Raw genomic sequence first — 13192 nt, forward strand, 5'->3', positions numbered from 1 at the left:
ACTGAAGGAGTGTCACTCAACTTCCATTTTGTTTCTATTCTATTTAACAATGAGAATCATCTTCTAACTGGAAAGAATGGAAAAAAACAACTTTTCAAAGAAAACCAAAAGCCAAGACTGCATAATTTCTAATGACAATACTTTTGAGATGTCATAGAGAATAGGAGAGAGATGCTAAATGATCCAATCTTCAAAAAAAAGTGAGATCTACAAAGTACAGAGCAGTAAAATCTGACAATAAACCTAGGGAAAAGTGCTGCAAATACATTATCGGATAAACTATAAACATGCAGAAGAAAATATGTTCACAAGAAGTGAAGTTCACTGCTGGTTAACTTAAAAAAATACAAAGAAACCCCTGAGAAGATTAACTTTATTTAACCTTATTTGCTTTACATAGGGATGGTTCTAAACCTTGGCTTGCACATTTGAATTACTTGGGGGTTTTCTCTGGGGTTGGCCAGAAATGGGTATTTTTTAAATTTCACAGGTAATTCTATTTTCAAAGCCAGGGTCGAGAACCTCTTTGATAGGGACATCAAGGTAACACTGCTGACTAGATTTCTGCACAGGATCTGTGGTTTTTCTTCCTATCATTATGAAGAGATATAGATCAGTATAATAGGAATCATCTGAAAATCTTGTTAAAATACAGATTCTGATTCAGTAGGTTGGAGTAGGGCCTGAGATTCTGCATTTTTTTAAGCCTCCAGGTGATGTTAATGCTGAACCTAGAACCATACTCTTGAGTAGTAAGGAGCTTGATGACAATACAGTTAAAGAGATTCACAGTTGTTGAATACCACCCTCAAAGATTATGAAGCAATGTTAACTTGCAAAAAGCCCTGTAAACTTTAGCATTTTTAAATGAACCAGTTGGATGAATCTGCCCAAGACATGGTAAATAAATCCATAAACAACTCGAAGCTGTGAGTTAGCATAGAAGATGCATATGATAAATAATATTCTGCATTCTCAATAGATTCTGAGGATAGGCTGAAATAAAAACGATGGTAAATATCCTATCTTGGACACTTTATGAAGGGCTATCAAGCTAAAATAACCCATACTAAAAGTTCACAGTAGGGAAAGAACCTGACTTGGCAGTTCACATGAAAGAGACCTCAAGTTTTTAGCCAACACAAGCTCAATTAAAAAGTCTGTTTTGACCTGGGTACAAAACCTAAGAGAATAAGAAGTTGCTTTCATAGACCATGGTGTTCAAATAAAAGCAGGTTAACAGCCCCACTGAAACCTGCTGTTCAGAGTACGTGTAGTTGGCTGGACGTGGTGGCTCACACCTGTAATCCTAGCACTTTTGGAGGCTGAGGTGGGCGGATCATTTGAAGTCAGGAGTTTGAGACCAGCCTGACCAACATGGCGAAACCTTGTCTCTATTTAAAAAATACAAAAAAAATTAGCTGGGCATGGTGGTACATGCCTGTAGTCCCAGCTACTACGGAGGCTGAGGCAGGAGAATTGCTTGAACCTGGGAGGCATAGATTGCTGTGAGCCAAGACTGCATCACTGCACTCCAGCCTGGGCAACAGAGTGAGACCCCATCACAAAAACAAAAACAGACTACATGTAGAGTATGTGAAACACTAGTGAGAAGCCTGGGAACATCACAAAAGAAATGGATGAATTACCTGGAGGTACTTAGTCTGGAGAAGACTAAAATTGGACACAACTACCATCTTCAAATATTTAGAGAGGAATAACATGAAAGGGAACACAACCATAGGGTTAGAGTCAATAAAGACATGCAGAAGCAAATAATTCTTCCTTTAAATAAAACAATCTAGCAAAATTGTCAAAAAAATTGAAATGCAACCAGTCTCTTAAAGCAAACTACCTTTCTCTGGAGATACTCAAGCAGAAGTTGCATATTAAAAAGAGGTTTCCTTATTAGGTGAGAGCTGGAAGAGACTGATTCCAAAAGACCATTTGGACTAAAATGCTATTAAGGGTAGTGAAGTCTCTTGGTCTTCTATTCTGGGCTTAGGGTCATAGTAAGCTACATGCCCCAGTGACTCAAAATCATAACATTTTCTTGGCAACACCAATCCACTTAGGTTGCCCCCACCCTGTACTCTCCTCCTTCAACATACCTAGTGCTTTACTACTGTCACAATTCACTGCTATTCTCCCTCAGCCCCCTCTTAGCCTCTTCCTACTTCACCTACCCTCCGAGAGTCAATGAGATCTTCTGTCTTAAGAAGCGATTACTATCTCAGCTAGCCATTTTTCCATCCGTCTCCGCATATAGCACTTGTCTATGCTACTAGAGTGGCACCTCCTGCCTCCATGATGTTTTTGATGTTTTATATTTTGTATGCGTCTTCTCTTCCCAAGTACTTTCTTTTAGGGAATGAACCAGAATTACAGTCCCTTTAAAACTCTGCCAAATGCCACTAGCACAATGCCTTGCACATTGTGGATATTTAAATGACTGAATGAAATCCAATGTGAACACTGAGCTCATTTCCCTTAGTAGTCTGTCTGAAACAGCACTGTCCAAAAGAAATACAATTTGAACCATATATGTAATTTTTAAAAGTAAAAACACATGAAATTCATCTTAGTAATGTATCTTACTGATGCAACATAACCAAAATACCATCATTTCAACATATCAATATAAAAAAAAATCACTTATAAGTTTTACATTAAAAAATACTAAGTCTTTGAAACCTGGTGTGTGTTTTACATTTAGAGACCGCCACAAGTTGGATGATAAATTTTCAACAGATATAATGGAATGTAGTTCTCCCAAAACAATAAAGTTGTGTTTAGCGGAAAAACGTTTTACACTACATCAGTTTTTTAAACTTAAAAAAACTTAAAATTTCAGGTTCACTAGTCTTATTTCAAATGCCTAACAGTCACACATGTTTAGTGGCTACCATACTGGGCAGCATAAAGTATTTCTTTGTAAGACAGAGAAATCTCACATATGGAGAGTTTCAAATATCCCCAATATATTGTTCATGCTCTACAAACCCAATATTTGCATTCCCTTTATGTTTTCCAAAAATAAAACTATAAGATTCAATACTCTACAATGTTCAATACTCATGGGATAGATAATTCTTTCCTATGTTCATGAATCTTCAAGATTCATTTTTGCCCTTTTAGAATTTCTACCATTTCCTATATGGAAACTAGAGACAAAACATTATACCTTCATTCAAAATTTTCCCGACACAGTGATTTCAGAGATTTTTCAATCCGAAACAGCTCCTGCTTGATAAACTTGGATTCCATTCCATGAAAGAAGGATTTCTAAATTGTATTTAATTCAAAATTTTAAGGAGACACAAAGTAACATGTGAACAAATCCAAATCACTACCTCTTTGATAGCAATATACTGCTCTGTCTCCTCCTTTCCCTCTACCCTCCCATATATACATCAAAGACAGTCAAGGAAAATATTTTTCCCATGATATTCCTGTAATACACTTATTTCAAAGCCTCCATCCTTTCTGCCTTAACTTTGCATTTCCCATGGACTGGAATTGGGGGTCAAGAGATTTCAGCACTGGCAAGGCACTCCCTCCCTTATAGGGGAATTTAAGGAGTAAGCTATGGCTACAATACCTGCAGAGGCCCCCTGGACCAGAGGTAATTACATTTGCAAAGAAAACGGAAATCCTGAATTCAAGCAATGCTCTCAAATGCCTTGTAAACTAATCTCACTCTCACATACCCAATGAGCCTGGTCTCATTTTAAGCAGTCCTTCACTATCTAAGTGCCATAAAAGAAAGAAACGGAATAAATCTAAACCATAAGTTCTGTCCCACGTAGACGTAACTCCCCCATTGTTTAGTAAGTGCAAACAAACATTTTAAACTTTAGGCATGTCAAAAATGTCAGGGAACCACAGTCCAAATGATCAAACACAGCTCTATCTCCATTGGGGGATGAAAATATTAGTAAAGAATAACGTATTAACAAAATAGGTCTCCAGATTCTACTTTACAGTGAGTAACATTGTGGTATACTTCTAGTTTAAGTAGTAAGAGGAAAAAAAGAATCCTTATACACCCCTAGGATCCTTCAACATCATAACAGAAGGTCATAAAATTGTTTCTTTAGCTATCTTACGTAAGTCAGAAATTTTGACTTCAGCATATAATTAGCATCAGCCATTTTTCTATGAAGAGATTACCAGTGAAAAACACAGTGAGGTACACAATGAAATACAATTGTTTTGAAGTCACTTAGGTCTCTGGCTATTAGCAATACTCATCACCATGTATTTACATAGCCCTTTCACCTGTATTTCATTTAATCCTCACAATAATTCCATGAAGTAGGAATTACCACCTCTGCAGGTGAGAAACAGAAGCACAAAGACATTTACCAAAACCATGTACCTAGGACATGGAAAGAGCAGGTAATTAAATCCAAGTTCTGCATTCCAAATCCACTCAATTTTTCACTAAGACAACTGCATCCCAATGTATCCCAAGATTCTATACTCCTTCAACGCCAATAGGCATGACTAAACTATTCAATCTATGAGCTTTTTATAGCATGTTCACTCCCTGTATGAAAAATTCCAAAATGACAAAACGCCTTTTATAAGCAGCACAAACTCAGATGAACTTATTTTTAAATAAGTCAACTTTTAGCAATTTTAAAAAAATAGTTGTTCCTTAGATAAACAGCATATTTTATTAACCTTATTTCTTTTAGAGTACTGTGTGCCAATATCTCCAAATCCATTCCTGTAAACAAGAAACCAAATTAGAAATTTTGCCCAATCGTTTCAAAGAGCTACTCATCCATCTGGTCAATGAATGGGACTGTATCAGATAAATTTAATTCTGGGGAGGAAAGGCCAGCAAGAATACCAAACCTGAGATGTATTTAAAACAGTTTTATTCACCTTGAGAATTTTAAAGTGTTGTTAATAAGGCTTCTTACTAGTCATTATTATATATTAATATAAATTATGCAAATGACTTTCTGACTACTGCCAAATGTAGTATCTCATTTAATTCTTCTAATTCATGCACACCAATCTTAAAAAAAAATGTTATAACATTCAGGCAGAAAGTCATTTAAAACATACTCTTCAGTACTAACAGGTCAGGAGACCCGGTGCTAAGTATAAACACAGGCACGTTATATTTGATGGAAACATTACATTATAGTACTCATTTAAGGAAACATGAGGCATCCAAAAATACTGTTAATAAAACAGACCTTACAAAACTTAATTATGAAACATCAAGTGAAATGCTTGTGTAAAAACCAATTTTAAAAAGTAAGTCATCTTGGCTGGGCAAGGTGTTGGTTGAGTGTGGCAGCCCACACCTGTAATCTCAGCACTCTAGGAGGTCAAGGTCAGTGGATTGCTTGAGCCCAGGAGTTCGAGACCAGCCTGGGCAACATAGTGAAACCCTGTCTCTACCAAAGATGCAAAAACTTAGCACCATCGCAGATGGTGATGCCCATCTGTGGTCCCAGCTACTTGGGACCTGAGATGGGTGAGGTGGGAGGATCGCTTAAGTCTGGGGGCAGAGGTTGCAGTGAGCCGAGATCGTGCCATAGCATTCCAACCTGGGTGACAGAGTGATGACTGTATCAAAATGAAAAAAGTCATCTGGAAGAAATTACTTCTTTTTAAAAACAAAAGTAGAGTGGGTGGGAGGGAGGAATTAAGGTAACATAACATCATCTAACTAAATCACGTTGAATACTTTCATCTTGTGCATACGTGTTCAATCAAGCTCCAAATTCTATTAACAAAGCTCTAAAGCAGGACATGCTAATTTTTAAAAAATCATGGATATCAACACAAAAATGTGTCATACTGACAAGAGAAGGGCAATCCATTTTGTTTGCAATAGAGCTTCATTAAGAACCTCCTCATAAAAGAGGCCGAGCACAGTGGCTCAAGCCTGTAATCCTAGCACTTTGGGAGGCTGAGGCGAGCAGATCATACGAGGTCAGGAGTTCAAGACCTTCCTGGCCAACATGGTGAAACTTCATCTCTACAAAAATACAAAAATCTGCTGGGCATGATGGCGGGTACCTGTAATCCCAGCTACTCAGGGGGCTACGGCGGAAGAATCACTTGAACATGGGAGGTAGAGGTTGCAGTGAGCAGAGATAGCACCACTACACTCCAGGCTGGGTGACAGAGTGAGACTCCGTACAAAAAAAAAAAAAAGCAATGAACCAAACCCAAAAAGAACCTCATAAAGGAAATTAAGAACTAATAACATGTGATCTGTGTTGAGAAAATGTTAAATACCATCCCAAAATGAAAAATACTTCATTCAGTTTTTTAAAAGTTAAATCACAAAGAACTGCTGAATTTAACATCAGACAGCAAAAGTACCATCATGTATGTAGACACCAAAAGTGTTGGGGATTCTTCATACACAGAATGTTTAATTAAAATTTTATGGCTTTGTAACATAGAAATACTTGATAACAAACAGATATCTTTTTTTATTCTACGCATGGGTAGCAGGGTGAAATTCAGCTCTGTGAAAGGAAAAAAAGAGATACTGAAATCCAGTGTTGGCTGTAATTTGGTTATGTGGATTTGGCCAATTCATTTAACCTCTTGTGTCTGAGAATCTCCATCAATATTAGAGTACTGGATTAAACCATCTGCAAGGTACCATCCAGTCCTATGAATCTGTGACTGTAAATAAGACATAACCTAGGCCATGTTACGGTATTAAGAAAAATTAAGTTTAGGAAACAGCACAAATAACTAAGATGTAAGCTTATAAGCACTTTTTTTCTCACTACTATTTCACTCAAAGTAGTTCTACCTAAACTTATGCGGTCATCTTACCTTTCTTTTTTTTTCTTTGAGATGGAGTTTCGCTCTGTCGCCCAGGCTGGAGTGCAGTGGTGCGATCTCAGCTCACTGCAAACTCCACCTCCCAGGTTCAAGTGATTCTCCTGCCTCACCCTCTCAAGTAGCTGGGACTACAGGCTCGTGCCACCACACCTGACTAATTTTTTATATTTTTAATAGAAATGGGGTTTTAGCATGTTAGCAAGGATGGTCTTGATCTTCTGACCTCACGATCCTCCTGCCTCGGCCTCTTATCTTTTTGAAAAGAAATATAAAGCATTCTTAAAAAAAAAAAAAGGGCAGGGTTAATGTCTCACTGACTCTCCTTATTACATCATACCTTTCACCAACTAAAAAATTTGTTGATAATTTCCAACAGTGGCCTATCAGAAAATGCTACCAAGGCACCCACCACTGCTCATGCTACTATACAGCAATAAGAGATTATAAAATATTATCTGAATGGCAGTTAGCTTAGCTTCCACTTACATTCTTCTATCTTTACCACTTGAAAAAGACAGCAGAGAAAAACTAAAAGGACTCAGGAATGTCCCACCAACTTGCAGCTCCAACAATTTTTACTACATTCTTCTATAGTTACCACTTGAAAAAGACAGCAGAGAAAAAATAAAAGGACTCAGTAATGTCCCAACGACTTGCAGCTCAAACAATTTTTACTATAACTTTCTAAAACAGTTAAACTGAGAGTGTTAAGAACTTCAATCAAAACTCTGAAGACCATGCCAAATGCTGTTTATCTATAGGATCAACTTAGTTAAAAAAGGAAACCATTATGACATTTCATCTCAGTCAAATACCTTAATCTAGACATCGAATTTAATCTTCAATTACCCATTTTATGTTCTTTTATTATCGAGCTATGACACTAAATTAGAATTTGGTCTTACCTATAAACTCATTTTGACTTGCTTCGCTCATTATTCCTAAGAAGTCAAAAAGAAAAAGACTCAAAAAATCCAGAGTCCATGTGTTTATTTTAAAAGTTAATGTAAAAATCACTGATAACTGACAATCTTGGTGCTCACAAATTAACAACAACATTTTTCCAACATATTTCCCCCTTAAAATAAGGCACTATTTTAAAGACCTAAAATTTTTCCATCAAAACATCAGGTTTTTAAAGAGTGAAGCTAATTTTTAAAACTAAAATCATTTAACCAAAAAAGAAAATATTATCTATACCAATCAGTTATATTATTTGAGGAAATAATTTTGTATTTAAGACCAATATGCTAACAACTGACCTTCCTGAATCTACATAAAATGCTTACATAAAAATAACATGAAGAGGGTGACCATATATCTTTGATTTGTCCAGAAGAGTAATGGTTTACACTTGTGCTAAAGTAATTAGTAATATGGCTCCCCTTTTCACTCTCAAAAGTGTCCCAGTTTAGATAATTTATATGGTCTCCTTAGTTATAAACAGCACTAAAGAGAACATTGGTCAACAAGACACGAAAATTGTAGTTAACATCTTTCTTCTTACAGTCAAGAGATCAGAAGGGACCTGTTGTCATTCCAGAAAAATTTTAAAACATCAAACACAAATATCTTTCTTCCAGGAAGTAACATGTTCATCATGATGCAAACACCATTAGACTGTAAAGTGTTATAAGCGACCCAACCTGTCCTTGCGAAATTACTACAAGAAATCCACGAATCTATATAATGCACCAAGTGCTCTCTGCCTACAGACTGTTTCACAAATACGTGGGTACTATTATAACTAATGAAATTAAAACTCTTGGGTTGGGGGCTGGGCGTGGTGGCTCATGCCTGTAATCCCAGCACTTTGGAAGGCCAAGGTGGGCGGACCACCTGAGGTCAGGAGTTCAAGACCAGCCTGGCCAACATGGTGAAAACGCTGTCTCTACTAAAAATACAAAAATTAGCTAGGCATGGTGTCACGTGCCTGTAATCCTAGGTACTCAAGAGGCTGAGACAGGAGACTTGCTTGAACCTGGGAGGTGGTGGGTGCAGTTAGCCAAGATCGCGCGACACTGTACTCCACCCTGAGCGACAGAGTAAAACTCCATCTCAAAAACAAAATAAAAAAAATCTTGGGTTTGAGCATTAAAATATAAGGAAATCTAGAGCAAAAATACCAACCAAATATTTCAGGAGAAAAATCTCAAGTTCATAAATATATTCCCCCAATTGAGGTGTATTTTAAAAACATTTCAATTGATAAAAAGAGAAATGAACTGCTCGATTATCTGGGAAACGTTCATGTTTGAGGTTGAGAAAAAAATAATGAAACAAAAATGGACACCGAAGTGTTACTGCTTTTTTATATTGGACATCGGAACTTCAATTTATTATGTAAACTAGATACTTTCTGAAATTAATGGGCCATAGGTTTTGGAAATCTTTGTGTTAAAGAAAAACATTAAGGAACAAAGCTTAAAAAAAAAAAAAAAACCTTGTCCAGTCCTAGGCATTGGCAGAAAATTCCAGCACCTCATTGGTTTGGGGTTTGACAGAAGACTTTTCATTTTCTAATTTGTCATCCACTCTATAGTAAATGAAGAGAACAGGAGGAGGCTGGTTGGTGATTTGCTCTATTTCCAATCCACCATGGCCATGGAAAAATTAATGTACACATAATATAATTCCATAAATGCAGATGCCTCATTTGACCTACTGTATTATTTAAGGCTCACTATATGTTTACTAACCTCAAAGATATCCAACCAGCCTAATATTTCCAGATCACTTCATTATTAAGCTATTTCTTAAAATCATTTCTGATTTTAAATTTAGTTTATCAAATTATATACAAAGAGCACTAATAGCTGAAACAGGAACATAACAGATGAAAATAGGATTGTTGGACACTTTTAAGTGTTAACAAGTTTTTGATGCAACATAACCTACAGACTTTTTACTACGACCTTTCATTTTCATTGCATTTCCTATCTAATTAGACAGCAATCAAACCTAGAAGCATAAAGTTCAGTGACTTCAGCTTCAGACAGGCCCGAGATAAAATGAGGGCTCCATCAGTTACACCTATTTAACTGATGATGGGTTTTCTGTTTCCTCTATAAAACAGTTAACATTCTCATAAGGCTTTGCTGTGAGGATTGTAAAATAATGCATGTAAAGCACATGGCCTAGCACCACAGGCCTTCAGCAGAAGTTGGTTATGAATTTAGGCTAAGTATCCATCCCAGTTTGTCTGGGACAATCAAGGTGTATACCTGTTATCCAGGAATTATTAATGTTCCTTTTGTCCTTAAAAGTGTCTTGGTTAGGGCAATAAATTATGTGGTTACCCTACTGATGATAATAATAAAAGCAGTTAATACCAATTAAAAGTATCACATATCAATTATGAATTTTTGATTCTTAAAAGTAAAAATCAACCACCACACACAAAATAATGTAAGGTTATACTCTTGAAAGCTATTCTACTGATGTTTCATTTAGTTATCCAATGAACATTTAAATGTTATTTTACTTATATCCATGCCATTTCAACAATGATAGAAGGCAACAAATTTCTTTTCTTTTTTTTTTGTTCTATACAGGTATTGGTAAACTGCAGACATTATTTTAAAGAGTCAAATTCACAGATAAAGCACTGGTGAGTTCCAGGTATCCAGAAACATTACCCTTTTAATTCTCAGTGAAAAGTACCTTTTTTTTTTTTTTTTTTTTAAATAAGTCTCATGAGATCTGAGAAAAGTACCCATTCTTATGAAGAATACCCAATACCATCTAACATCTATCAATGAGCCCATCCAATTACAGGGTCTGCCAAACAGAACAATAAATATTTGTAAACATGCATTCTACATATAAATCACCAGGAGACGCAACAAAAAATAAATTACCTGACTGTTATGACATAGTATTGAAATACAATAAACTGGATTTAATTTTCTTCACTCTCTGCTCTAGAAAAAAAAAGAATCCATTATTCTTCCTCTTTTAAAAGATACACATTTTCTTTGAATTAGACACATCCTTAAAAAAACACACACAGACACACGACAACCCAATCGAATTCAGTATTAGTATTAGGGTATTTGGGGAGAGCAAGAAGGTCTGAGGGGACCAGGAGTTAGATAAAAGATGTCTTTTAAGGCTGAGAGGCAATTTACGTTTTATTTTAAGCTTGTTTAAAATAGGCTTTTCCTTATCAGACCAGTAATTATTTTCAGATTCTGATAGTCACTTTCAAGGACTTATTTGGCACATTACACTAGCCTAAGGCAGGAACTAAAGTATTAACATTCATCATAACATCATAGGCTACAAAATCTTTATAACAATTTTTCAGTAAGTGGAGAGTGTCCTAAAATCGTATTTTAAAAAGTGGATTGGTCTTTCTGGCTACCTAAGCTGTATTTTTACAGTTTAGAAAACTCATGTGGTGGTGGGAGGTGCTATAATTGTGCCTGTCTGCTCTCCAGTTCTCCAGAGAAAATACAATGTACCTAATAGAGTGGTTAAGTAGTTACTTTGTCTATAATCACGACGAATGAAGGAAATGATTAGTAGCAGTATGTTTGTTATTTCTTCCCCCTTTCAGTCAGCCCAAAGCACTGCGGTTAATTCCGATTCAGGAAATGCGGGCTCCTTACTTCTAGCAAAAAATCATTGTGGGACCTTGCAAATGGTAGATGACAATCTGATATAACTGCTTCCTCTTGCTCCAAAATGAAAAAAAAAATGACCTCAATAATAAGACTGCTAGGCCTCAGATTCCCAGACTAACCTGTGGAATAAGTATGGTGAAACTGTCCAGGGAAGGAACGTGGCTGTCTCCTCCATCTTGAAATTAATCAGCATAAGGGAAAAAGGGGCCGAGTATTCAGGAAGCAGAAGCCCAACCGGTTAATACTAGTTACTAAGCTAAGGCATGCGTGGCAGGTACTGCCTGCAGAAGTCGAGACCCCTTAGGCTTTTTTTTTTAAATGAGGGAGGGTTGTTAGTGGATTAAACGGATATTACTTGAAAATAATTTGGTCCAATTCCATCCCTTACCCAGGAGAAAACAACAAACAAGTAACGACTTTTCCCTCTCTTTTGGGGGGATCCTTCCAGTGATACCTGGCAAAGGATATGCCAGGGTTATTCGAGCAAGGGAGTAAACCACATTTGCCTCAGATCCTCAGGGAAGATGTCATCGCGGCCCCAAGGGGCGCCTAATTGGTAATACCCTGCAGACAGGCTCAAAATGAGGTTTTGCAAATCTGGGGAAATCTACAGGCCGGAGAGTTCCCAGCATCTTAGGGCAGACTGATTTTTTTACTTCCCTTTTCCCAAACCCAAGTCCGACAGGAGAAACGCGGGGAGGCCAGGAAGCTTCCTGAGAACAGAGAAAGAAAAACCTGAGACGCTCTTAAGATTCCGACGCCTGAGGCCAAAACTCGAAAACCGCCTCCCCCGATATTCTAAGGCTCCGGAGGGCCTGGGCTGCCGCTCGCGCGGCCACGGAAAGGAAGTACTCCCCACCTCCTTTCCCTTCAAAGAGCCTGTCGACTATACCACTCAACTAAAATGGCAGCTGCGACTACGCCACGGAGCCCCCCGCAGTAACGGGCCTGGGGTCCGGAGGCGGCGCTGAGCCTCTGCCACGACGCGTCACTCGGGCCATTTTGAGAGAACACGGCAGCCGCGGCTCCGCTGTCTTCCTCTCGCTCTACATCCATTTCTCACAGGATTCCCAAGTCTTCACTTACTAGGTTTTAGGGTCAGGATCCGACTCGGTTGGTTCGTCTGCTGCGTCCGAGGCTGCTCTGCACCTCCCTGGCCGCCGCTCTCAAGCCCGCCTCCAATGAGTCGCTGGTTGAGACCCGCCTCTAGCCCAGCGCCTGCTCCGAGACGTTGCTCAGGCAGCCATTATCTTCCCCATTGTTACCAAGCAGCGACAGGAAACGACTGCCCACAACAGGAAGTGATGATGCCGCGTCCCGGCATCGCAGCCCCACTCCCAGCGTGTTAGCCAATCCCAGTCGATTACTCGAAAAGGCTCCGCGGGAGGAGGGGGACGGCAGACGACGCGGCAAGGCGGAAGGCGGTTTGGAAAAGGAAAGCTGTTATGACGCCCAGCATATGACAGGCCCCACCCTCCTCCGCCATTTTGAATTGTGGCGAGAAATTTACGTTGTGAGAATTGTGGGAACCTTTGCTTTCCCATTTTGAAAACTGAAGGACGTCACGGTCTGACTGCCTGAAGACTTTCACAGAGCGAGAAATGTGATACTAGTGTAACCTGTATGAACATCAGTTCACACAATCAGTCCAGTTCATACAGTAGCCCGCGTTTTATTCAACATATATTTACTGAGTGGCAACTGTATGTCAAGCGCCATTGTAAATGCTT

At 38.2% G+C, this 13192-nt stretch overlaps 1 protein-coding gene across 2 annotated transcripts in view; it reads right to left on the minus strand.

The window, feature by feature from the left end:
* The window catches only part of RLIM (ring finger protein, LIM domain interacting), a 29340-nt gene extending 16600 nt beyond the window's left edge, over positions 1-12740 (minus strand). Inside the window, exons 1-2 of one of the 2 annotated variants that reach the window (XM_074391641.1) lie at positions 12549-12740; positions 10695-10757 (exon numbers count right to left, since the gene is read on the minus strand). The gene's annotated coding sequence lies outside the window, so the exon portion shown is untranslated. The remainder of the gene's footprint in view (positions 1-10694; positions 10758-12548) is intronic. The other variant, XM_039475577.2, reaches the window with a different exon arrangement.
* Positions 12741-13192: the final 452 nt, after the last annotated feature.

Source organism: Saimiri boliviensis, chromosome X (genome assembly GCF_048565385.1).
Source record: "Saimiri boliviensis isolate mSaiBol1 chromosome X, mSaiBol1.pri, whole genome shotgun sequence".
NCBI classification, from domain to species: Eukaryota; Metazoa; Chordata; class Mammalia; order Primates; family Cebidae; genus Saimiri; species Saimiri boliviensis.